This window comes from Falco punctatus (genome assembly GCF_963210335.1).
Source record: "Falco punctatus genome assembly, chromosome: 11".
In the NCBI taxonomy this organism is placed as follows: domain Eukaryota; kingdom Metazoa; phylum Chordata; class Aves; order Falconiformes; family Falconidae; genus Falco; species Falco punctatus.
In genome coordinates this window covers 30,423,539-30,450,734 of record NC_137591.1, presented here as the reverse complement: position 1 = coordinate 30,450,734, position 27,196 = coordinate 30,423,539, and the positions used below count along the sequence as shown (strand labels likewise).

The following is a 27,196-nucleotide window of genomic DNA, read 5'->3' as shown; positions in this document are numbered from 1 at the left end:
ATAGTATTTGCTGTATCTGGAAGCTTGCCAGAAGAGAAATGTTTACCTGAATAGCTTGCTATGATGTTAGAGTGAGTTTAAAAGTGATTGTGGAAAAGGCAAAGGCTGCTGTAAGAGGGGTCACTGAACTTGAATATAGCTCTTGTGAAATTGTGAGGAGAGCAATTCAACAGAGACGCTGAAGAAAGTCAGAACTAAAAATCTTCCAAAGGGCATGAAATAACTACCACATCAGAGGTGGTTCCTCATAAAATAAATAAGTTAGTTACTACCTTACATTTTTCCCCTTGTAGAAAAGTTGTCTTACTATCTTTGTGTCGGAATATACTGTAGCCTTCTGAATTTAAATATATTTAAGAGGAAACAATCAACAACAAAGTAAGTGGCTATCCGTAAATTATATACCTGAGGACTATAGTAGATATTGCAGATTAACAGTCAGCTCTGTCTCTGCTCACATCTTGTACAATTTTCAGTTGTACAAACAATTTGCAATGCATAAAACCTACACTGGGCATGACGCTTTTGGATAAAACAGCACATTTTGGTACAACTTTCATGGGAGCTCTGCCTCTCATTTCCCCTTTTTTTTTCCATGCTATGCATCCCTAGATCCCATCATGTCCAAGTGGTTTAGTCTGAGAGCACCTACGAGGTAAACTGAGTTTCACACCGTTCTTCCTGCAGAAAGCAATAGCCCTTCCTGGATGGCTGAGTGACTGCAGCTGCCCACGTACAATGACTTCTTCACTCTCTCATTCTCTTGATCCTGTTAAATTAGCACACAGTATCGATGTAGTGTCCTTTAGGGTGTACTGAAGCTTTTTCTTTATTGGCTACACAGATAATCCTAATGCAAATATGATAATCGCGCACAGCAGTGTGCCTCACTGCTTAGAAAATTAAAACTAACCAACCCTTATCTTTGGGAGGTCTAAATAGCTTACTGTTGTAGCTGTCAACCTGTTGTGTGAACCTAGCTTGCACATAACTGTATTTTTTTTTAGAGAAAACGTAAATCGTGGTCTGTGCCTAATATTTTAATAGCACATGGAATAGGTCAACGCTACAGGATTAAAAAAATTACACTTGCTTTAAGAGAAATACTCCTGTGCTGTTTGTTAGACAAGTGTTCTTGGAGGAGGTGAGCAAGACAGTTTAGTATTAAATGCAGGCAAAGAGCTTCAGTATTTCCTTTTGTACTGAACTGTTTTTCAGGTCCACTGATGAAATATTTTTTTTATTTTGCAAGGGTGCACATTAGGTTTATGTAGTAAATTGCCAGGGGTTCAGATGCATGCCAATCAATAAAATATTTAAATTACTATTTTGAACCAAATGTAAGTTTCTTAGATGGTTATTGGCTTTTAAAAAAGGCCCAATATATTGGTTATTGGTGCCTTGTAACACTGCACTATTAGTCCTTCTTTCACCAAAATGCATATGTAAAGATCATGCCGATTACTTTTTGTAACGGAAGCTAACCACGCTTGGACACTTGTGGTTTGACTATAGATCTCCTTTAATTATGTATTCTTTGTTCTGTTGAGGTGGTTCTGAACCCCTGTACGTTTTTTAAACTTGTAAGAAAGTTAAAACAATGGAATAAAGTAGTATTATGTATATCAAAACCAACTTTGGCGTTAGTTCCCTGATGTTATGCTCTGTTCTCTGTGAAAGTTCTTTTGGGTTAGGACTCAAGAACGAACGATTTAAAATCCAAACCTCAAAGCTGCTTACTGGCCATCTTAAACGTTTATATACTGGTTTCTAGCACTGTACAGTCTTTAAAGCAGGTTGAAATATGACTTGAAACATTCCTCTAGCTAAGCTGAGCTGTTGCTGACAATTAGCCCCGATAGATACAGAAAACTGAGCAGTATTCTTTGCACGTATCTTGTAATGCTCCATGTCTACAGGAATGTGGCTGCTGCCTTCTTTTGAAAAGTTGCTGTTTATTTCAGAAGGCTCTTTTCGGCTGACTGCTGCTCTATAAGGTTGTGTAACGCCGTCTCTTCTTACAGACATGACTTGGATTCATTTCGTTTTGTCACTATTTTGTCATTGTTTCCTGCTTAGTAGGTCCTCAGCGTGCAAGACTTAGACAAGGAGCAATGAACTATCTCATTTCTCCCAACTCACAGGGCTGGTTTCATACCAATGAAGTAGTTTTATATCTGTGCTCCAGAGCTGGCTGCTCACTGCTTCTGGGTTTTGTTGGCATTCCTGCTAACAAGTTTCTATGGGACCTCCTGAAATTCAAGAAAATTCTTGAATTTGTGAATTTGAATTCTAGAAGATGCTTGAAGTTGAACTAATGTTTTATTAAACACAGCCTGGAGGCAGTAGATGCATTGTTAGTATGGTACTGTAATTACAAATACGTGGAATTACACAGGCTAACTCATTTGTATTGGTAGTGCCTTAGTCGAACCTTGCTTATATAACCTCAGCAAACGGAGCTGATGTCCAGCACCTTGAAGCTTTATTGCCTGCACACGGTAGGTCAGAAGGAGAGCTTCGCTTCAGAGGCTGCAGCACAAAGTTTACTCGCCAGCCCACTGGCTTCTTGCCCTAAAGGGCAGAGTTAGCAATATGTTTCTCTCTACCATTGTGTTGAGCTTGTGGAGTTGTCAGGCAGAACTGAAGATTTCCCTTTTCCTCAGGCTGTCGTTGGAGGGAGAGAACATAGTAGAAATCCAATACCCTGCCATCATATCCTAGGTTCTTTGTCCTTTTTTTTTTTGTTTTGTTTTTTGTTTTGTTTCTTAAGCATTGGCTTAGCATTGTTGGTGCAAGAATGCTAATTTGCTTGTCTGGACCCTGAATTTCAGTTCCTGTAAAGTCCCATTTCAGCCTATTCTCTGTAAATCTGTGTCTCCTGCTGTCCTGGAATCTGTCAAATTAAACATCCTCAGCAGAGTTAAATACTGCATTTCTTCTTGCTGTTTCCCAGACGACAGGATCTGACCTGGTGGTCAGTCACATGAATTTTTAAATTTAGTAAGAGTGTTTCATATTTTTTTGAAAGTGTTTTCTAAACTCGTGATTTAAAATTTTGTTTCAGGGAGGTTTGTTATTGTTTTACTGATGCTGTCTGAGGATTCCAGCTGGTGCTAAATTCTCTTCCAAAATTATGACTGAATGTTTAATGGATTAAAATTTCCAATAGAAATTCCAGTCACCCAGTATGTCATTTCTGATTTTCATTCTGTCATTACATAAAGTCTCGTGTTCTTGTATGAAAATCTGATTAACGAATGAGACTTTTAAAGCTGGCATCTGGACTACATATCCCATTTTCATGTGTCTAAAGATCTTTATGATTTATGAAATACCTTGTAAGTAGGTGACCAGACACTAACTAAAGAAATCAACGTGAAAAAATCATTGTTGATAATACAGTTAATAATAAAATCTCTCCATATACAGATATGTTGAAGGAGTTGCTAAAACTTTAGGTTCTTAAAAAAAAAAAAAAGGTAGTGATAAGATTATGCTAAATATTAAATAAAAAGCATAAAGTGAAGAGATATGCCTAATAGGTTAGCAAAACAACACCAACTATATATAAAGAGCTCCTTTGCCTGGTAGGTTATGTTGTGCCATTACATTTCTTTTGAATACTTGCGCTTGTACTGTAACAGAGGCTATGTCAAGGTTGATTGCCTTATTGTTTTTGGAACCTCATGTCTTCAGCCTAAGGAAAAAGTAAAAAAACCTGTGTAATGGCAGCAAAAGCACTACCAGGAAAGTAATTTTTTCATAACCAAATTCTGTGTGCTTCCTTATTTTCTGTGAATTTCTCCTTAACATAACTGTTCTTTAAAGGGAAGGAAAACTGTAGTAATGAAAAGTACAATGCTGTCTTTGTAAAGTTTACTTATTGTCTAATAGTAAGATATTCCCCCCCACCACCTGCCCTGTTTCTGCTTAAGAATCTGTTTTGTAATTGTACTTGGTAAAGCGTGAGGTATCAAGCTAGGTTTGTTTTTGTGCAGAATCTTTGTGCTTCCTCTACTGAAAAGTTTGCAGTGTTTTGCTTTATTGAGCCACCTTTCATAGATAGAGTTAATGAGGACTTTTTAAAAATAGCCTTTATATTGTTTTTATGATTATTTTTAATTAGTGTTTGATGACCGAATATCCATAAGCACGCTTAGTTTTCACACTCAGCAAAACTAATAACATGACCATTTTAAGGTAAAATAACTTACCAGTCAATATTAGAAATTGAGGATTGAGAAAAATGTATCAATGTAATGATTAGTTATTTCATTAGCTATATTATATTGTGTATGGAAAATTAAGTTAGACTATAAACAAAAGATAGTTGCAACAGGATATCGAGTTGATGGGAAACACATCAGTTGTAAGACCATCTCACAGCTGGTTCTCAACAGGAATCTCTTTTATCTTTCCATACTGCAGTTGTAGCCAAACAAATATATCAATTTGTAAGATTTTTGTTTGCTTGTTTTTTAATGTTGGTGTTTGAATGCTGAGGATCTGTGTCTCTCAACCCAAGCTGCTGCTTGTGGTGGGAATGTTGCTTTATCAGACCTCAAGCTCGTTTGCCACGTGCCTGGCAACATGCTGGTCCTGGCGCTGGCTTTGCCAGGAGCAGTGCCAAAGGTTGGGAAGGCCAGCAGTGCTGGGGGGGGAAGAATGTCAGTGAAGGTGGCAGTGGCCTCCCCAGCCATCCTCCAGGATCAGCTGATTTGCAGACCTTTCAGTTTTATTGTCACTGTCACCAAAAGGATAACTTTATGCCTTGGACTTCATCCCTGCCCCCTGTTACTGCTGTCTCTCTTTAGGCTGTTTTATGGATGGAGTGGTGCATTGTTCTTCTAAACAGCTGAGCTAGATTTATTTTGTTGGGTTTTTTTTGATTAAACATTTTTTACGTATATCATTTGAATAGCAAAACCAAACATTTTGTTAACTTGATGCCGATTAATTTTTGGGCCTTTCTAGAAAACCATCACTGAGGTAGTGTTTTCCTGGTATTTGCAGCATTGCCTGGAACGTTGCTTAAAGGTAGTATTTTCCAAAGGTTACGGGTTTTTTTGCTAAACCAAATACAAAGTTCAGGTAAAATCTGATTTCTGCTGACCCACCCTCCGCCTTTTTAACATAGACATACTTAAATTTTTTTTAAGCATATACTGAATTTATACATAGATCTCTGCAGTCATTAAGCATTTTTAGTTGTTAACAAATTATTGCAGATTAGTGGGGTGAAAGCGATTTGGAAGGATATTTAAGAGTAGTTTCCTACTCACAGATTTTTCTAGTCATTCTTAAATGAAAATACTCCTTTCTCAATCTGGTATTATGAAAATCCTCAGAGGTCCATGAGCTTTAAGTGCTAAAGGAACAGTATGTGAATGGAGAAGAAGCTGTTAATGGCTCTGTGCCCCAGCGCAGCCTCGGGAAAATACTAAAAAACCCCTCGCTTTAACATCCATAATTTCTGTGGACTTTTCCTTTGTCCAAGTACTGTGAAAGGTAGGATGAGTATAAGGAAACCTTAGTGCTTTCAGCTGCGCTGACAGGAGGCTAGGAAAACCAATTTCGGGCAGTAAAAGTGCCTGGAGTTCTTTGGGATTTTATCAGTCTTATGCTGACTGCGGTCAAACTTAACCCTCTTGAGAAGAATGCGACAGCAATGCTGAAGGCTTTCGTTTTAATCACCGCATGAGTCGTCTGAACAAAGAAAAGGTGATTCGGATCAAAGTGAAACTTTGTAAGTAGAATGATTACCGGGGAAAAGAGTTTCACTTTTTATATGGGGTATTCGTCTCTGCCTCAAAGCTCCTCAATCTAAATTTGGCAACCAGCAGTATTAGAAGAGGTGACAAAACACCAAGATTTTGAGAAGGGGAAGCTCGTGAGATGACAGTGTTAATCATGGGAGGGCATTTCTGCATCCTGACAGCACTGCCTTTTGTTTCTTTATTTTCTTTAAATGAAGTAGGTAATGCTTGTTGTCTTTGTTTTTCCCCTTCTATAAGATATTTGAATAAGCACAAATTGTTTTATCATGGAAGAATTAAATTTTATGAAATATTTAAATGAGAAACCGAGTAGTGGTTAGGGAAAGTACAATGGAGCGTTCTTGGGAAAGAACTAAGTATGTTACTTGTGGCACATGTACCGCTTTGAATTTTGTACGCTTTGGGTAGGGAAGTCTTCAAATACTTGTACCAGGTTAGAGTTTCTAGTCCTTTCATGATCTCTCTAGTGTTATTTATGCTTGTGCATGTATTATTTAAAAGTTCTACTTGTGTGACATCTAAATTTGGATTTGTAAATGGACAAATGATTCTTTCCATGATCAGGCAAATTTGTTCTGACCTATGAAAGACACTTGCTGAACCCACAGGTTTTTGGCGTTTATTAAGTGATAATAGCATACAGGTTCTCATTAGCTGTTTTGTGGTGAGGAAGCAAATACAGGACCTGTGTATTGAGGCAGAAGAGCTGACTCTTCCTCAGATGGACTGCTTCTTATCTGTTGTATTACAGAAATTATTACATCAGATGAGCCCAGGTGGGGTTGTGGCTTTGGAGGGCCAAATGCTGAGAGCAAGTGACACTTTTTTTACTTATTTCAGTGGTTTACCTTAATGCCATTCTGTTACTCTATCTTGGTGTTCACATGTGTGCTTAAATGGGGATTGCTAAATACAAAACACTTGTGTCGCTTTGGAATATGTATACTTTCCTGTTCCCTGGCAAGATTCGTGTAGGTCTCTCTCCATCCAACATGCCATTGAAACCTCTGATTCATGTTCACTGAGTAAACTCGTGGTGGTTTGAATTGTTACCATTCCAGCAGCAGAATGAAACATGCCTCCCCTCCTCTTCCCTTGGTGTTTCAGGTTGGTCTGGCGGCTTTTTAGCAGCAGTGGGTAGGGCTGTACGGCAGCTGGCACAGCTGATGAGCGTGCATGTCCTCTGCTTGTACTTTTACTACATGGAGTTAATCCTCCAAAGAAGGGGAGGCATAGACAGCTTAAGGCAATGATGCCTTAAACTGCCTCAACAAGGTTGCAGAGCTTTGTTTATTAGGGTTTTTAATGGTAAGGGAATTTATTGTAATTAAAAAAAAATATCTGTATGAGTAATGAATTGTTATTAGGTCAAGAACACATTAGTTCTGTTCTTCATCTATGCCCTCAATAGGGGAATGGGATCTTCATAAGGGAATTTTATTATAATTGGGTAGATTTTGGACACTACAATTTTTATAGTGAGTTTTAATGCAACTATACGTATATAAGGGATGTAAACAGTCATATGATTGCAAGGTTTCAGTGGCAGCTTTTCCTTCATTTTAAGGGCTTTGGGGACCACTCTGTGGCTAGAGTTGGATAAGTGCTAAGCATGTACTAAAATTACCAAAGCTGGAACAGCAAACACAGGCTGTAAATGAAGGACCTTTATCCAAAACTACTTTCTCTGTAATATTGGCTATTTAATATTGTCCAGGCAGTATCTTGTGTTGGCTTATGAAGATGATGTATAGAAAAGGAAGCAGTCTAATAAATACAACTACATGCTATCATAATTAAATTATTTTTAAGGTTTTTTATTTTTCAACTCAGGACTTTCGGAGACCATATTTTCTGTGATCTCTTACCTTGGGAACTCTCAACCAATTAATTATTTTCTTTTGCTGGGTGTGCTTTACTTATCTCTGGCTTTTGGTTTTTTTAAAGTTCAGTTTAAAATTTGAATTTGAAATTCAGTTTTGCTGTTATGTAGACATGTTTTTTCACTTGACTCATGTAAAAACTTTTATGAGAGTACTAGAAAGATCATGTCCTACAAGGGAACATCTAGTCTTAAATCTATACTGCATTTCATTGTATCTAAAAGAAGCTGTTGCTGTACCTTGTTTACTAGATTTCAGGTATCTTGGCAGCAAGCCTCATCAACAGATGACAAGTTCTCCAACCTCTTCTGTTGGGCTGAAATTGCAACTGATTTTATTTGTAAACGTTGCTAACTAAAGACACTCTGTTTTGGTGGTGAATCAGTGTTCTGGATGGAATTTCTGGAGATACTTTTATCTCTTTGATTGTATTTCCTTTGATTCTGGTGGCGCGGCATAAGAGGGTTCTTGCCTAAGCGCCACTGGAAGTTTTGTCTGTATTATCCCTGTGCATTTGCAGCTCCTTTCTTCTGGTTTATCCTGGCTTGAGAAGCTTTTTTGGGGAAAAGTATGCCTGTGATGGTTGGTCATTGATACAATTGTGCTTCAATGATAATCTTACTTTATTAATTTCACTGCATATTAAATTGTCTGTATTTTAAAAATAAAAATTATAGCAAAGTGCTTTTGTAATAATGGTGTTGATTTTGTTTAAAAAAAGTTTATAGCAAGACAAAAAATGTTTACGTTTGGATAAAAGAGATTTGAAATGTGATATATGTGAGAAATGCCTGTTGATAATTTATTTTGGGAAAAATTTGGATTTCAAGTGGCAGGTGAAATTAGAGGGATTAAATATAAATATTGATTCTGAAGAAAAGCACCTCTTAGTTTTCATACAATAACAAAATGAATTGTATCTGTTTCCTGTCAGGAAGAGGATTTTGAGTTACTGTAAGTTGCCTTATGAAAATCATAGTTTAATGAGCCATGGCTTACCAAAAAGTATTGAGATATTAGTAATGATAAAAATAATAAAGATAACTATTAGAAATCATTACTGCCATCACTTTAGCGTGCCTGGACCTTGGATGCTGGGTGTAATTGGTCCATGGTAGCACAGCTGGAGCGAGTTCTGGGGAGTGACAAAAGAGCCTCTCCTAGGGAGAATTAAAAAATCTCTGTAAGATTTTTCAACCTAGAAAGGAAAGGATTAAGGTGCAGGGGACTGACAAGTCTGCAAGGTCATGAATGTCATGGGAGAGAACTGGGTGCGATTACTCATTGTTTTCTGTTCCAGTGTAAAAAAAAAAATTAAATCAAGGTAGCACTATGAAAATCAGCAGTGTCCAGTGACTTGTGGAATACATTCGCAACAGACACTCCGGATGTCAAAAGCTGACATGGGTTACAAATTCAGAGACATTCAGGGTGGAATAGTGTATTAAATGCTGTCCTCATGCTTCTGGTTTGGGAGTCCATGTGCTGCAGATTACCAGCGGCTGGCAGACCGTGATGGGGGAATCGTTACAGTATGTGTCCCCTGTTCTTACGCTTGTCCTTAGGCATCTGCTCCTAGTTGCCGCTGCAGACAGTGTTGGTACTAGAGGAACTAAGGGCCAACCTCAAGTGTCTGCTCCTACCTTCCTGCTCTTTTCTGTTGTTACATATTTATTACTTTTCATACGCTAACTCTGGGTATTTCTTTTCATGTTTGGTCTGTCAGGAACTAAGAACACACAATTTACTTCAGCTGTTTTGTTCTGAATAAATTTGTGAGTGAAAAATGAACATCTGTGGCTGTGCATCTTTGTGTGTGGAAGGTGGCTGTGAGAGTAGAAGCGTCAGCAGGATCAGCTGTCCCCACCTCTTCTTGCTCCTGAGGCAAAATAACTTCTGGAAAAGCACCAACAAAGCAGTCATGAAGGGAACTATATTGCTAGTTCTGTAAATCAAGATTTAGGGGATAAATTTCACTTTTTTTGCAATAATTATAGTAGTTAAGAGTCAGGCTATTATTATAGGCAGTCCACAACAAAAAAGGCTTCTTAATCCGATCTAAATACCGTGTTTTTTTAAAATAAAAAGTGATGCTGCAAAAGCAGGAGTGCCTGCCTTGCATGTGGCTAAGCCAGGTACCCCTCCCAAGCTGCAGCTGGCTCAGCAGAGGTCCAACAAGACCTCTACTTTATCACACCGTTAGAAAATCTGTGCTATCATACCAACAGGATAAAAGATAAGGAGATCACTAACAGTGCAGAGAGACTGCAATGTTGTATTCAAGGAGGGACTGGATCGTTGAGAAAATTTCCTTGACAGCCTATTGTGGCTGATGACATAGAGTATGTATGGTAAACTGGTATTTTCTCAAGTATTTCTGCACTTGCCACAGTTGACAGCGAAGCTAACAACAAAGTTCCACAGTGAACAAAGCAAGTATCTTAATGAGCCATGATGAGGATTGAGTATGGCTGTGTCGTTCCGCTTATAATCGTCAGCATGTTACCTATTTTGTGAACTAATGTGTTACCCATTGAGAAATAAAACCAGAATTCAAACTCTATATCCATATAACTGGGGCTGATATATTTATAAAGTTGGAAACAGACTGTGGTTTGCTCTGCCTGTCAGTGTATCTCCAAAACTATATATTTGCATTAGTTTTTTTTTCTTATAGAGGAAAGAAGTTCCATCCTACTCCTGTCGTTTTGCAATTAGATCAGTTAACACTAGTTTGCCCCTAATGACATTTTCTTGTTTTCTTTTAAAACCAGTGTCAATAGTTATGTTACTAAAATGTGATTTTTAAGGTACATTCAATTCTCTATGCTCATATCTTTTGTGGTGTTGCAGTTCCATGCACTGCTGCATATTCAGGCTAGCTTGAGTCTTCTTCCTCTTGTTCATGGATGTTCCAGATGTGGAAAAGTTGGGAAAATGTCAGGCAAAATTGTAGCTTTGGATGTCAATGTCTAAATTATTTTCATGACTCTGTCTTGTTCATTTTCTTATAATAGAATGTAAGTGAACTTGCAGAAACCAGCAAGACAATTGGCACTTTAATTTTTCTTCCTTATACAATAATTATTATTTGAAAAACAATGTGCTTGTAGAGAAAAACTTGAAATTTTAGGTGGATGTTTAGTTTATACTGTCGGTTTGGGTTTCTTTTTCTGTTATCTTATTGGAAACATTCTTGTTACTGGTAATTTAAAATATTGAAAAACGAAGGTGTAGTCACTGGCAGGCATTTCTAATGTGCTTCATAACAATGTTTGCAGTCTAGAAGTCATCAAAATTTGCCAATAATTTAATCAGGAAGCATTTTTGCCGCTTTTCAATGCAGTAGCTTGTCAGTATTATTAATTACGCACATTTTGGTCCAACCCTTCATCCCAGCTGGAAGCAGAATTCCCATTGACTATAGGGGAATCGTGGAATTTTAAGGAAGTTTGGCTTAGTTTTCTGTATTCAGCCTCGCAGTGACATGGAAGGCCCTAAACTTCAGTTTTTTCAGCAAGTACTTAACTCATGAGTGTCTCCATTACAGTAGCAGGGAACGCAGCAGCATTACTAATGAGAACAGCAGTCTCACGTGAAACAAGTGTGCGTCTGTGTTTGTGTGCTGAACTGAAGGCAATATGTTAACATATGTTCAAAAAAGCGCGTTTTGTGTCTCTGTTTAAGAAATACTGCTGAAGACCATGAAAGACAAAAGGGAGAGGATGCTTAGCTCTGGTTTGCTATATTGCATTTCATGTTTTCCTCCTGTCCTCTAAATAAGCAAATTGACAGGCTGGATTGAAACATAGTGTTATTTTTGCACATATGTAAAGATGCTAGTTTTAAGAATATTATACCATATTATTTCACATTATTGAAAAACTAAATATAGATTGTTGTGGTAAACACATGACAGTTTAAAAAGTATAACTCTAGGATATTATTTTAGAACTTCTGTATCTGAACTCCAAAGAATTTGGCTAAATTTTGTTATAGTTTCTTTGTTGAGCCCTCCCCTTCCCGTGGTTGCATTGCTCTTATTTTTTTAATGTAACAGCATATTGGCCATTTTTCCTTGATGTGAGTTATGACCATGTGAACATAAAAGGCATTAAAGTACGCCATGACTAGATTAAAGGTAAAGACTGAATCAATGTTAAATATTTTTTGTTTCTGTCATCTGTTACTATCCAGTTTGTCTGGTAGAATAGTTGAACGTTCAAAATTAGAATTGAAATTTCAAATGCTGTAGGGAGTGTGCGATTTTTGTTTTTCATTTTTTGTTTGTTGTTTTTTTAATGAAAAAAAAGACTTTTTTACTTAAGTGTGACTGTAATCTTAAAAAAGGTTGTTATATAATTGTTTACTGTTGTGTAGAACTTCTGTTAGATATGTAACATGCTTCCTTGACTACTGCTACAAAAAGCCTGTTTTCGTCCTGTGAGAACTTTCTGCCTAACAGAAGGTTCTTGGTCACACTTCAGTTTATTCATGCCACTATTATTTTACACAACAAGACAATCTCATGCATATAAATCAAGTTCATGTTATGTCTTGTGCTGTTATAACTGGACAAAATGGTTTATCTCAGCTCAGTCTCTTCAGTTCTTTCTGGTTCGTTGCAACAGCATCTCTGTGTTTGTGTTGACCTGCTTTCGCATTAACCATTTTCTTTCAAAATTAGGGCAATATCAGCATACATAGTGTTATATTTAGATTTCATTTTTCTTGGAGTTCCATGAATTCACAGTTAGATTTAGAATTTAGTATTTTGTGCCAGTGGATTTGTATCCTGTGTTGGTAACCATTACAACCTCTTAGGAGTGGTTCAGAAGACTGGTAGAAAAATCTTGGCTCTGAACCCTAATAAAAATACATGTTTTTAATAATTCTAGCGTTAATACTTAGAAAAGTGTAACACTCACATTACATTTAGACTCAGTTGCCTAATTCTCTTAAGATCAGTAGTTTTGATAACCAGCTTGATTGTAAGCCCACTGTCAACAGTGGGTTTTTTCTTTCTTTTCATTTTTATTTTGGTCTCTTGTTTTAGAAGACTTGGATCTTGATCAAATATAAAGTTATAGGCTATAAAACGGGCAACTTTCAATTCACACTCATTTCATTATTAGTTAGATGATTCACAGGTGACAAAATAATGTATAGGACAAGCCATGGATCCATTCTGAGGTCTTTTTGACTTGACATTCTGCAGTGCTGGTTTTAAAGATTTCAAATCTAAAACTCATCCAGAACTCACAAAATTGATACCTGAAGTCATGACTTTTTTAGGCTACATATGTTTATGAGTTGCATTCCCTTGGAGAATGCTGGTGCGTTTGAGCACATATACTGAATTTGAACCAGCAAGGCAGAAACTACATGTTATGGCCCAAATGTATTTTGACGCTGTGATAGCGATTGTAAATAGGCCTTAATGCTCTCCCTGGATCAGAGAATTGGCCTGAAGGCACTGTAATTCTGTCGCAATTTTTTTTGTGTGGTTGAAGAAAACAAACAAAAAAAGGGTTATTGTTGGGCTTACATAAAATCTGAGCTGCTTCTCAGCTGAGGTTGAAGGAGGACGTCCTTCCTCCCCACCCTGTCACACGTAGCGATACCATCTGGGTGTATGGGACGGGCTCCAGATCGGACTTGGAACTAATCCAGTAAATGTTGCAGAAACCTTGAAGCAAACCGAATGAAACATAACCAAACGAAGCTGTTTGACAATGATGCATTCAGTGACATGATTTATCTTAATGTGTGTGATACTGCAAAGCATTAATTTCCTCCAGTCAGTGTGGGAAGTTTTGGAAAGGTGTAGATTTTAGGTGTTGTGAGAAGATTTTGCCTTCAAACCTTATGCCTTGTTTTCGAGGGTGTTTCTTCTTGTGTTGTTATCAAATATTGGCTTCTGGAGTATTGTTTTTTTACACTTCTGATTAGTTAATTTATTGCTCTCAGGAGGACTGAATGTGAAAGAAAAGAGAAGAGCCTTAGACAGCTGTTCTTACCTTTACTAGGTTTGATTTCTATGCTTTTAATTGTTTTTTTCCTATGGAAAATAATTTTGTTAGACCTGTGAAGAGGAAGATTACTTAGAAAAGCAAGAACCATTTTTCTATTCCTTTTTTTTTTTTTTTTTTTTGGGGGGGGGATGATTTTAAACAGCTACTTTTTATTGTGGTAACACATCATTATTTTTTTATTTTAAAAAATACCTGATGGTCCAAATTTGATCTGTTCCAGTGCATTCTCAGTCTCTACATTTATGTTCTGGTTATGTTACCTAAATTTAATGTTATTTCAGTCCTGACACCAGGTGTAAATTCTCTATCCTGTAATAGTTCTGTTTAAAACAAAACACCCCCCCCCCCCCAAGTTACTAAGATACGACCAAGAGCTGATTAGATGGCTTCTCACTAATCTTGCACTTTTTGATCGTCCTTGTTTCACTTGGTCTCTCTGAGGTTGCCTTTTCCTGGCGGATCGTTAACCTCACTCCTCTCTGTTTCTAATGTGCTGTGTCCACATCTAATTCAGATCTCTACTTGCGATCTTTCCTTAAGTTTCAAAACATACCTACTCTGGGAAGTTGTTAGAGGGAGCTGTGGTGTTCTGGATGGAACACAAATCAGTGCTCCTTTGTCATTTGCTCGGACTTCCAGACCTCACTATTATATGGTAGACACCCACAGGGTAAGGTCTTTAAATTTAAAGGTCATTCTCAAATAGCTTTTAGAAAGGCAATAAATAATCAAGAATAGGTAGGACTTTTTGAGGCAAAAATTGTATCTCGTGGCTTTTAGAGCTTTGCATATTGTGATCTTTTTTGTGGTGTAATAGAAAGAGATAGAATGGTGCTTGGAATCCTGGGGATTTAAAGTTACATTCCTAAAACACTACTTTGATTTTTGGGGTTTGCTGAGCCAACCCCAAATCCTAGTCAAGTAACTTGACAACTGTGGATTTGTTACTGAAAAAAATAATTCACCTCCACAGATAGTCTGTAAATGTACTGAGATTTCAAATGTGATAATTTTCTTCTAACCACATTACATGATGGGGTTTTTTAGCCAAGTTAAGGATTACAGATATTTAGCCTAGATCATCTTTGTTTCTGATTGTTGAGTTGTCTTCCTGGAACTCCGGGTTATACCACGGACGGAAATGCTATTATGAGTTGAGTTTAATGGGTCCGTCAACATAATGGATTGTTTTCATTCCTCCTATTTTTCATTCATTTATATATTATTAATTTCATTTGTTTGGTCAGTCCTGTCTTCTCCCACTTCTCTCTTTTCCATGTAGTTTGTCAGGTGCCTCCAGGCTTTTCTAACTAGCAGTGCTCTGCGTTGTACCGAGAGCATTGTAGTTGGAAGCAGCGTGACTGAAGAAGAGGAAGAGCTGTTCTAAGAGGGGACTTAGAACAACTGGACAGTTTGAATTCTTTTCAAAGCTGTGTTTAGGTGGCTGCCCCTGACTGATGAGGGAAGCACCTCACACATACATATAAGGATACTGTCACCTTGCTTTTCATATCTGGTGCTTGTTTAGAATTTGGTTGAGATCAGAAGGGAACAGAAAAGTTAAGTTACCTTTCTGAATATGGATTAGAGTTACAATACTGGTGTCAAATAGCACATTTTATATTACTTTTTTTTAGTTTAAATTGGGAACTGGAAGTCTCCAGGGCATGAACAATTAATACTAAACAGAGAGCAGTTGCAAATCAAGTAAGTTTTTGTTGATCAAAGCATACTTAAAAAATTCAGAGCAGTGCTCTGAAAGGGAGTTTTTAATTGGGTAAAAGACATGGATGAGAGGTAAGGGCAGTGTGTGGAGAAATGTCATCAAATGAAACAATGACTTGCTCCAGTCTGTGTTTTCCATTGCTTTCACAGTGGGTAGCATCCATTGCATGCTTACTGGAGAGCTTGATCTGGCTGGGCTGCATTTCAGTTAAATTTACTTTTGAAAGTGGGCTGTTCTCTTAAACTCGGCAGTCATGCTTATCCAGTGTCCAGGGTGGGTGATAGTATGGGTGACTTACACTGTTCTTCATCTAATATATATGAGGTTGTTTTAAAATACTGCTAGGTAGCAGGTGGGTAGGAATAAATCACATTTCTGCTCTGTTGGAACAGGGTTTGGTTTTTTCTCTCTCTCTTTCCATCATTCAGTAGAGATTTTTTTTGAACTTTTTGTTAATGCCAAGAAGTAGACATCCATTCTGTGACTATGTTTTTTCCAATTCCACGGTTTGTGTGACAAAATAATTATGTTAGAAATGAAGAGTTTTCTTAGAAGTTGGCACCGTTATTTGTATGTGCTACCTTGATTTGAGCATTAATAACTGTGAAACAGGATTAGAAAAGTAACAGCTGAAACAGTTGTTTGGGAACACCTTGTTTGCTTGCCCCCTGGTAATTCTTGTTGTGAGGCAAAATTGCACCAGAGTGATTAGCAGCATCCGTTGTCTAAGGAATGAACTAATGTCTTTAGTGGGCCAGTGATGTGATTTTTGTTGAGGTGAATGATGCATTTTAGAAAATCCAGTTCTAGAACTGCAGTTCTTAAAATTGTCCCCACTAGCTACACAATTCAAAACTTTTATGTGAACTCTTTAAGTGTTTCCTTTAATGGGGCACCAGATGAAGAAGGGTTTTGCTAAAATTGATATTACTATTTTCCTAGCCCATATGGAGCTGAAGCTGAAAGCTTAGTGAAGGCTTTTTCAGGAAAGCTGTAAGTGTGTTTCTCAGGGTAGCTAGACAGGACAGTTTCCAGAGTTTGGAAATTTTCCTCGTTGAAGTGTGAAGAAAACTTCTGCTTCTGATGAGACTGCATTTTGTAGAGATCAAACCCAAATACAATTTAACAAAAACAGTATAAAAAAATCTTACACCGACACTAGTGGCAAGGTCATCCACATAAAAATAATTTGAAGAATCAACAAATTGATGTAGCATTTTAGAAAACTTTATCCTGGAGAGTCAGCACTCTTCAGAATGTGCCTCTAATTTTTGCGTAAAGCAGGAAGGCATTTAGCAATTATTTTTGTTACAGCCAGTATTCTAAAATCTGATGGATGCTGTATCTTTTTGCAGAGGTAACTGTATACACTGCCTGTACAGAGTTTCATTCTGTTACTGTTACAGGAGAAATGCTGTGCAGTGAAAAATTAACAGCTTTTTAAAACCAACCTTGCCATGCTTCCTGTGCTTTCAATTACAGTTAGTTATTCATGCGTATGGCATTTCTAGGTAGATAAGATGATGTGAATAATACTCAGGCTATACGGACGGAGCGTTAAAATTCCAGTAAGAGTCTAGGTTGTTAGCACAGAAAACCCTAACCATAGGAAACAATGGTTCTCCACTGTATTTGGCTTTCTAAAGCAGGATATTTCTAATACTTAGGTGGATGTGCCTATGTGTGGAGTCTTAAATCACTGCTTTATAGGATTGTTGTAGCATTACTTATGGGAAGGTTATATGAATGATAAATTGTGCTGATAGTGTATTTATGGACAGCATGGTCGGGATGAATTATTAACTGCATGTAAATAAATGCAGTTTTGAAGTGCTGTTTGCACTGTAACTCATGATGCTTTATTCAAAATAGGGAGCTGAGGAAATGTATTATTACTGTGAATAGATATCTGTGTAAGTATTGTAGTGATGTTCCTCAGGCTCTTTGTTGTGCAGATGATGCCTACCACAGCTGGTTATCACATGCCTCTTAGTCTGTGTAGGAAGCAAAGGTCTCAGCCCTCCTGCCCTCCCCAAAAGAACAACCAAATGCCTGATGTTATCAAGGAAAGAGCAGAATGGATTTGTTTTAATAATGATTAAAACACAGCTGACCCCCAAAGTAAAAAAAAGAAACCAACCAAAAAACCCCAAAGTACGAATTTTGAACAGGGGAACAAGTGCAGTTGTGGTCCTCCTTGCAGAAGAAGTTGAGGTGTTCTGTATGTGAGTAAAATAATAAATAAAAAATAACATACTTTTTCTCAAAGTAAGCAACATAAAAGAAATTGATAGGAGAACAACTCATTCAGAGTTACCTAAATATCAAACAAAAATGTCTGTGTATCATGAAGAAGAATGTTTTGGCCAAAATTTAAAACGAGAGATTTTGTGAAGGACATGAACCTCCCAATCTTTCTCTGCTCAAGCCTGCCACCCCCCCCCCCCAGCCCCGCCAAAAAAAAAATGCCCAATGTAATGTTCTAGCCTTTAAGAAATATGAAGGTGGTATTTGTTAAGTAACTAGCTAGTTACTTAACTTATTCAATTACTTATTCAAAGATGTAAGGAATTAATGCCTTTGCAGTCACTGCTGAGTAGTATAGATTTGTGGAGGCACGGAATAATGCGATTCAGTGAAAACACTAGTTTTGAAGTTACTTATTTTCTATTTCTGACCTACTGGTCATAGACAGTTTGTCTACAAGTAATAAAGTGGGAAACAGTTAAAAGTGTCAAGCACCTTTCCTTTATGTGTCAGTGAAAATCCCCTGGTGCTGCCCCTCAGGGTGGATATTGGAAGGCAATACAGAGGGAGAGCTGGAACCCGCAGTGGTTGGGGAGGATTCATTTCCATAAGAAATGAGGCTAAAAATACACTTTAATGCATCGCTAATCGTGATGTATTGGTGAGAGCAAGTTTAATGAAAAGCTGTCTTATGCAGTTACAGGGTAACATTGTTCCTGTAATTGGGTACTGAAAGCAGGCCTTGTTTTTTGTTGCAATAAATACCGGAGAAATGACAAGATAAGGAAGAGGTCGCAGAATGGTGATGAAGCTTTTAAAAACAGATTTAAAACAGAAACAATACGCGTGAATACTTTTAATGTTCAGATGGTATGCAAAGTGTCAGTGGTAATGTTTAGTCAGCGATATTGAAGTTACTGAAACAGAACATGTTTTCAGTAGGTAGACAAAGTTTTGTAAAGCCTGCTCAACCAATTCAGCAACACAATACTTCAGAAAATAGAGAATGGATAATAAATATATTAAAAATGGGGTCTGTCATAAGCTGCTTTTGTCTAAAGCAGTATGTGAGGATTTTCTTGCCCTCTGGACATTACTGTCTTAACTTTGGATGCAATGGTTTACAGTATACAGAACAGAAATTTAAGTTACATTATTCACTTCGTTCCCACTTTTAAAAAAGCATGGGACTGAAGGCAGAAGAGAAGGTACAGGCACAGCCTGAGTAGTCTGATAGTTCCTTGTGTTGCCAAAGCCAGTTTTTGTTCTAATAAGGGGAAATACTGATAGACTGTAGGTCTGAAGGAGGCCAGGAGATGGTTCGGTTGATGCTGCCTCCCGTGTCGCACTTGTCATGTACTTGTCCATTGTTACAAAGGCAGCAAATGATGGAGAGCGCCAAGCTGTGCCCCAGTGCTTTGCTGGCCGCTGTTGCAGGGAGAGTGGGTATGATGAGGATGACGATGGCTGTCCTTTATCTGAGGTGATTGTTTAGTTTGGCTGAGAAAATACAAGGAAAAGCTGGCAGAGTGGGCAGGTGTCAGTTGGGATATTAGCAGATTACTGCTAAGAAGCCAGAGAGAAATAGAGCCTGTGCACTTGGTGAAGCCAAAGGAGATTTCCTTTAGTGTAGAGTTAATTTCCTTAAGGAGAGGCAGGAAAATGCAATGCGATCAATTTCAATTTATCTTATTTAATTTTGTGATTTTACATTAGTAATTGATTAAAATAACTTCAGGTTTTCTTGGAAATTGGTTTACTGTTTTACTGTGTAAGAGGGTCAGTAGGACTCTGAAATACCTGTTGCCCTCATTTCTTGTTGTAAACAGTCTGCGTTGCTGCTGTAACAGCAGGGCAGCAACGTTTCTTTGCCTCTGAATTTCAGCAGTGTAGGTGCTAGTCGGTAAAAGGGAATTAGAGAAAGTTACTTCTTCTGGATGCCACTGTCTAAAATAAACCACATTCCTTCTAGTTAACATTGGTCATATTTAACACATGTACTGTACTTATTGCAAAGAGATTTAGCAACAGTTAAGTGGAAGTGACACCTGTCTGCATTAAGAAAGGTTATAGCATAGTGTTCCCAATCCAGTGACAATGTACTGTATGCTAAATGGGTATGTAGTGTAGTAATTTGTCTTAATTGTAGTCAAGTAATTTTCTTCTTGGAAGAAGTTTGCTTTTTACTGTTTATGCTGTACCTATTACTGTCTAAAATGTATATATAAATACAACTTAGATTGTTACAACTGTTGCACATATCTTAATAGTTATTATAATCATATTCCCCATTTATGTTAAAAACTTCTTTTTTATTGTGTTCATAAGTTGCCTACCAATCTTGTTCTATAATTTATGGATCTTTTTATAGTTCTGATTTCCCATCATGCCAAGAAGCCAGGAAAATATTTTGTGATGGATATGTGGAAGACCAGTTTTTTTTACTGGCAATGTAATTGTATTTTGTGTTAAAATAAAAAACTAAAAGCCAAGAATAACGACGATTTAAAGCAGTACTCAATCTGACTGTGCTGAGAATACTGACACTAAAATGTGGATGTGTGAGTCAGAGCTTCAGCTAGAGTTGTGCTGCTCGCATGGAGCCAGGTAAAATGAGACTGAAAAAACATTGCCAGGCTGTTTTCAACGGCTTTGGGCAGAGCAGCGCTCCCATCCTTGTCCCTGCCTCCCTCCGACCTTCCATCTCACCCTGCTGCCACCCTCCTCAGCATCCCATCTGCCCTGTCATAGGCATGACTCTGTTTGAAATTAATTTACATTACCCTACAACTACCTGGAAGGAGGTTGTAGTGCAGTGGGGGTTGGTTTCTTTTCTGAAATAGCAAGTGGGCACGAGGGGACGCTTAGATTGGATATTAGGAAAAACATCTTCAACGAAAGGGTGGTCAAGCACCGGGCCAGGCTTCCCAGGGATGTGGTTGAGGCACCATCCCTGTGGGTGTTTCAAAGGCATGTAGATGTGGCACTTAGGGATGTGGTTTCATGGTGGGCTTGGCAGTGCTGGGTTAAGATCAGTTGGACTTGATCATAAAGGTCTTTTCCAACCTAAACAATTCTGTGATTCTGCAAATCGGAGGGGATTGGAGTTTTGCAATGTGATTTTCATGTGGAACAATGAGGAATGGAAACTTTTGGATGAATTGCTTGGTAACTAAGAATTAATTCTCTGTACTGAAATAGGATTGCTGTGATGGAAGTATGAACACAGAGTTGCTTATACAGCAAATTCTGGTGGTTTTTTTTTCTTAAGTTTTGTATTTTTGATGTTGTATGTGTTAGTAATGCAAATAAGATGGGATCTAGATAGTTTTTACTAATGTCAGAGTTCTTTATTGCTGACATCGAGGATTTGCAAACAAAAGGGGGACATTTCAGTGAGCCTGCTCGATAGACAAGAAATAGACTTCATGTGGCAAGTGGGTTTTGAGCAATGTACTCGCCAAAATCGAATGTTTTTCAGTAATTGCATAGAAAACAGGCAAATGATGTTATCATATATAGTAAATGATAAAAAGGTGTTCCTTTGATTACTGTTTAAGCTAAGGGGGATCTTAAACCTTTGTGGAAGTATATGCAAAAAAATAAATCTTTAAATAATGATAAATATGATTGAGTTGAGTAGTATTTTCTGTTTTGAAAAATTTCAGATAGTTTTTTCAGTTTTCTAAATGTGGGCCTGTATTTTGTTGGTTGTTAATCTGCTTAGTTACAATACCCAACATGGGCCATAGCATTGCTGTTCAAATTTAGATATTTATAATCACTCCCAACCATTTGTGATATTTTCTTTGAAAGATAAATTGAGTTGCATCTGTACAAGTCATTGAATACTTAGATTCTGATGGTTGGGTACATACATTGTGGATCCCAGACTGTACAGGTACTAATAAATTTAATTAATTTACTTTGTGCAACTTCCTTACCAGCCCAGGCTCTTGCCTTACTCATGTTCCTTTATTTGGGGTTCAGATTTTCTTATTTGCTGAGAAGTAGTTAGTAGAAATTAGTAGAAATTTTTGAAACTCGAAGTATTATAAACCTCCAAGCAAGCACATCAGTTAAAATAAGTGGGGGAGCAGGGTGAAGGTTTCAGGTAAGAGTTAAGATAAAAAAATCCTAACCTTGGTTTTGTTTCTTTGCTCTTTTAAAAGTGCTTTTCTCCTTCTCTTCACTGTTGGGAAAAAATAATTCAGCCCACTTGCCTGCCCCATCTCTAGTTTGGGAGTGGGAAAAGTCTGTCTTGGTAGGATTTAGTAGTGCCAGTTCCATATCTGCAGCCCTTTGGACAGTGCTATTTGCTGTTTCTGCTGTTAGATATTTAGGTAAAAATGTTTTGGGTTTTTTTATTTGTAGGACTTAAAAGCATTCTCACTGCTGAAAAATAGTGGAGGTGAAAAAAAAGATAGTTATTTACATACCTAGTTTGATAGGTACAAACTGACTTTGAATGTGTTATTTAGCTACATCTACATGCTGGACCAATTCTGGATGTGATTGTATTATTAAAACCCAGAGGAACTGGAATCCACAGGATCTCAGCATTTAAGAACACTTTTTTTAATAAGATCTTGACAAAATTTCTATTTTTGGTGTGAAAAATGAATGGTTATTTGATTTCCTTAAGCACATTCGCATAGGATAAACAGGATTAAACATTTAGTGATGGAGAACCTGGCTCATAGCAACAGGGATGCTGTCTTGTTCAGGAGGAATAATCAGTCATCATTTTTGTCTCTGTAATTGCAACAATTCTTAAATAATTACTGAAAAATAGAAGAACTTTGCATATAGCTTTCAGTAAACCCTTTCATTTCACAAAATCCATTCTTAACTAAAAAGCAGAGTCGAAATATAAACAGATTATCTACTGTCTGCACTTTATTTGTGTCTGTTGGTCTCTGTTAATGTCAAAGAGATGTATGTTGTGGTATTAGCAGGTCTGACATGGATTACTTTCAAATGCATTCTCTTTGTCCTGATTCCCATCTCCTGGGCCTAGGCAGTGATACAATTACTGCTCTTTCTCCTTGAAGCAAAAGAACCTTGAGGAAAAGGAACCTGCAAGCTCCTTATTTTACAGCCTTGTGTTCTGTCTACACGATGTTATTTTTGTGCATTTCAACTTGATTTAAAACAAAATTTTTTTGCCATTCGTATTTCACTTCTTTCTCTTAAAAATAAAATGTTGCTTGTATGTTTGATACATATTTCTTTAAGACTTTCTGTGTTGAATTTGGAGATACTGATTTGTATTCATCTAAATTTAGGGTTGAAATACAGCATATTGTACGTGCATTGTCTTTTAATTGTAGGGAGTACTGAACGATTTTTAGTTCTTACAAAATCAGGTTCTTGTTCTTGAAATGTGACCAATTATCTAATACAATTCTTCGTGGATGTGGGTTTGCATGGAATAAGGCACAGCAAGCGGTGACGTGTAATCTCCCTTTTGCGGAATATGTATTGTACTTCTAAAACACCTGCTGACAATAGCTGCCAAAATTAGGTATAAAATTGAGAGTAAGAAGATATCCAAAGCAAGAACTCAAAATGTTACTTGCCATATGCTTAATATGGTGGACGTGATCATGGATATTTTCCCCAGCACCCGTTTTTAAGTTTTTATCTGTTCTGATATAGGTTTATATCATGAGGGCATTCTGGTAGAATTTTAAAAGACTACGTTGTACTCAGAGGTTTGGGCTTTAAGTCAAGAGTTAATTTCTAAAACATAAACAGAAACAGATATTTTTGGATGCTACTTTCAAAGGCATATTCAAGGTGAATAATTTCCATACGAACGCTACAATATTTTCAAAATATTTTTGTGGAAGGAGAATCCAGCTCTTAAGTGGCCCTAGAGGCTGTGTGGAAGCAGCGCTGCTGATGCATATGCCTCACTGTGGGGAAAATGCAACTTCTACTCTGTTTTAGTTAAAAGTTTCAGCATTGCTTTTTCTGTCATTTCTTTCTCCCATAAAATCAAGATGTTTTCGGTCAGGAGCCAAGTGGTAATGTCTCAAACCAGCACGGCTGAGGAGTGGCAGAGCTCTGGCTCCTCTGGTGCCTCCCCTTCAGTTTTTCTTGTCCTTCACAGCTGCAAGTTCTGTTTTCCAGTATGAAAATCAAAGTACAGTTGTTTAAATACTGTGTTAGAAACTAAAAGCAGCATAAAAATAAGGAAAGGCCTTTAAAATGTAATTGTACCTAGTAGTGAACTACTAAAGGCTGCTCGGTACTACATGTCATGAGGCTTTAATTACAGAAGTTAAAAGGTTGGTACTTGTGATTTTCCAGATGATTGAAGACATTCAAAGCTTTTCAAGTCCATGCCACTTCTCAACTCTCCTCCCACCTCTATTTGTTCATTCTCCTTTGGTCGCCTCAGTATGTGAGTCAGGGAGAGATGAAAAGAAATAATTATCAAAGCAGAAGAACACGAAATGAACAAATTAGGTATTTTTAAAAATATTGTCAGGATTTGAGCTATACTTAGCACTCCTTTAGCTTTCCAGAACAATGGAGAGCTGCATTATATTTTGAATTAACACATATGTGCAAGTTCCACAATAGTAAGAATATTCCTAAAAAGCATTTATTTATCCAGTTCAAAATGTGTAAAAGAGTGAAGCCTTTTAAATCAAACGGCATTAATTTTTTATGCTTTGGGATCTTTGCTCCTTCTTTATACTCTTCACCTTTTAAACTTGTGTTAATAGACTCTCTGCCAAGATTTTGATTTGTTACAAATAGTTTTGCATGGTAATATATTGATATATTTTTCCTTTGTTGGAGGAGCACTCCCTACTTTATCAATCGTTTGACCCCTTTTGTGATGATGCACCTTCTGTGTTTGAGAAAGAGCTTACAGAGAGCTCCCTCTGAATGCCCACTGGGGAGGATGTGGAAGAATTGGATTAAATTTTGTCCTCGGTTTAGGAAGGATTTAAGTAGATACTTCTCCTTTCTCAAGGTCCCAGCTTTGAGGTAAACAGCAGATGTGCTCTGCCTCTCTTGGTACAATCTGCCATTGCACATTAAAAAAAAAAAAAGTAAGGTTTGGCCAGAAAAAGCCAGCCTGAACATGACTCTGAAGCCTTGTCACTTAGGAACTTCCCTGGAAAAGGAAATTTTTTAAAGATATCTTGGACTCTACTTCCAATTCAGAATCCTGCTTGTGTGTGTGTTAGTCCCATGACAGTTTACTCATTTTTTTCCCTGTATGCGTAGTTTCTCTGCTTTAAATCTTGAAGTGTTTGATGTAATAGATGTGTCAGTTTTTGCTGGGCTGCATCTCTTTACAGTTATCAGTGGGCAACTTCTCCCTTCTTTCCAGTGAGCTGTTCTCCTGCTTTTTTCCCAGTCTCCATGTGTACGGTTTGCCTAGCTGTCCTGCTCTGGGGTGCTTTTGTGGCTTTTTTCTTCATAATTTCTTTCAACGGTTCAGTGATGAGGATGGTTTCAGTGCTGGACACCTTTTACCTAGGGCCTCCAGAAAAACTTCTTTATCTTCTATCTAATTCAGAACTTAGATTTAGCTAAGGTAAAGAAGCCTTCTTAAGAAATTGATGATAAGTAAAAATTTAACATTTTTAATATTAATAATTATGATCCAATAGAAGTATTTAATAATACATAAAATTTTTTTGGCAAATATTACAGTTTTTAGTGACTCTGCAATGCAAGAGACTGAAAGTGATGATAACTAAGAAACAGGTGCTGTGGCTTTCGTTTTCCCAATGGATGCATAGAAAACGATACTGCATAAGTAATAAAAATGACACCATGTTGATATGTGTTTAAATTATTACAAATTGTATTTCCACTGGATAAAAGCAGATCTTTTAATGACCACTTGCCTCTACTAGTGAAGTGTTTTGTAGTGATAAATCATCCTAGTACATCACTTCTGTTTCCCTTTTATAGAGTTTGCGTTTAACTGAGAACTTTAACCTAGGGCTGTGTCTGGAAGTTGCTGGTGTTAGATTGATAGGTGTGTAAATATCCTGTGGTACTTTCTACACAAATATGTTAGGTTTTATTTAGAATAGACCTGTATAAGTAGGGAAGAATAAAATCTGTGTTAACTTAGTATAATTACAGAATCGGTGGAGGAGTTTAAAAATAGCTAGTCTCAGATGGTATTTGATAAAGGTAATTAAAGCATGAAGAACAATGATAAAAACCTTTTGTTCTGCTGCTCTCCTCTAGTGCTTCAGGCTTAATGTTTTACAATCAAAACACTAGTTTCTGGCCTGGAAACCTCACAGTGATGGCAACTTCCTGTCTGCTGCAGAATTGGAAAAAATATCGTTAGCCTCCTCTAAATATATACACTAATAAAGAAAGTCACCATTTCAAAAGCTGTTGGTTTGTGAGCTTGATATGTTTTAACCATTTGTAGCAGTGTTGCGTTTTTGGAAGATATACCATCCAGAGTGATGTGTTAATAAAAAGTGATCTTTTATTAGCTGCTCAGGTATATATTTTTGATATTAGTGGCAAATAAATATAAAGGGAATGTTATGCTGGTTACTGTAGCTCAGTATATGGATATTCTTGTGCGGAAATGTTGGTAATGAGCTGTTGTCCCAAAGGTGTGCAAGTGGCACTGCAAGGAGGTCCATCGTCCTTGGGGCATTAAGCGGATGGGGAGGGAGGGGATCCTCTCCCTCTGCTCAGCCTTGGCAAGGCACGGTGGCCCGTGCTGGGCTCCCAGGGCAAGAGAGGTGTGGGCATGCTGAAGTGAGCCCGGCACAGGGCCACGGAGATAATTAACTGCTGGCAGCATCCATCGTCCAAGGAGAGACTGACAGCTGGAATTATCAGGCCCGGAGAAAAGAATGAGGCAGATCTTAACCATGTGTACAAATGCCTGGGGAGAGGGGCTGTTAAGGAGGCAGAGGCGGTGTTACCCAGTGACAGGACAAAGGTGCTGGGTGCAAACTGAGATACAGGATTTTCTGTTTAAGGACAAGACAAATCTTTTTCTCGTGAGTGCTGTGAAACACGGGAACAGGCTGCCCGCAGAGGCTGCTGAATGCCCATCCCTGGAGATGCTAAAGCACTGACTGGATGTGATCCTGAGCCACCTGCTGTAGCTGCCCTTGCTGTGAGCAGGGGCTCTGACGAGACAATCTTGAGGTCCTTCCCAACCTCAACAACTGTTGAGGCTGTATATTTCTGTACTCATAAGATTTATTCTGGTTTTTTTTATGCTGTGTTGATTATACCTCAAGTTTCCCGTGGATTAGTATTTCTCTGTGCTTAGAAGAAACTCTTCTGTAGGTTGTGTTTTTTTGTTGTTTTTTTTTTTTGCTTATTCAGGCAGGCGAATTTATCTTTTCAGGTATGAGATGAAAGTTTTACAAAGGATGTGTTTTATCCAATTTGGCAGTCTGAACATATAATTGAAACAAAATAATTGATAGAGTCACTTACGAGAAACTAAAATTCTGCTAGCTGCCTAGAAAGAGGGAATGGATGTTCCTGTTTTGCTGGCTC

At 37.6% G+C, this 27,196-nt stretch overlaps 2 protein-coding genes across 6 annotated transcripts in view; both read left to right on the top strand.

Annotated features, from left to right (window-relative positions):
- Positions 1-27,196, top strand: part of RABGAP1L (RAB GTPase activating protein 1 like) — a 254,528-nt gene that overhangs the window by 89,772 nt on the left and 137,560 nt on the right. The gene's annotated exons all lie outside the window — the stretch shown is intronic.
- GPR52 (G protein-coupled receptor 52) overlaps positions 1-27,196 on the top strand; it is a 57,102-nt gene that overhangs the window by 5,872 nt on the left and 24,034 nt on the right. Inside the window, exon 2 of the mRNA XM_080407600.1 lies at positions 1-27,196. This exon is cut by the window's left edge and continues 2,800 nt beyond it; it is cut by the window's right edge and continues 24,034 nt beyond it. The gene's annotated coding sequence lies outside the window, so the exon portion shown is untranslated.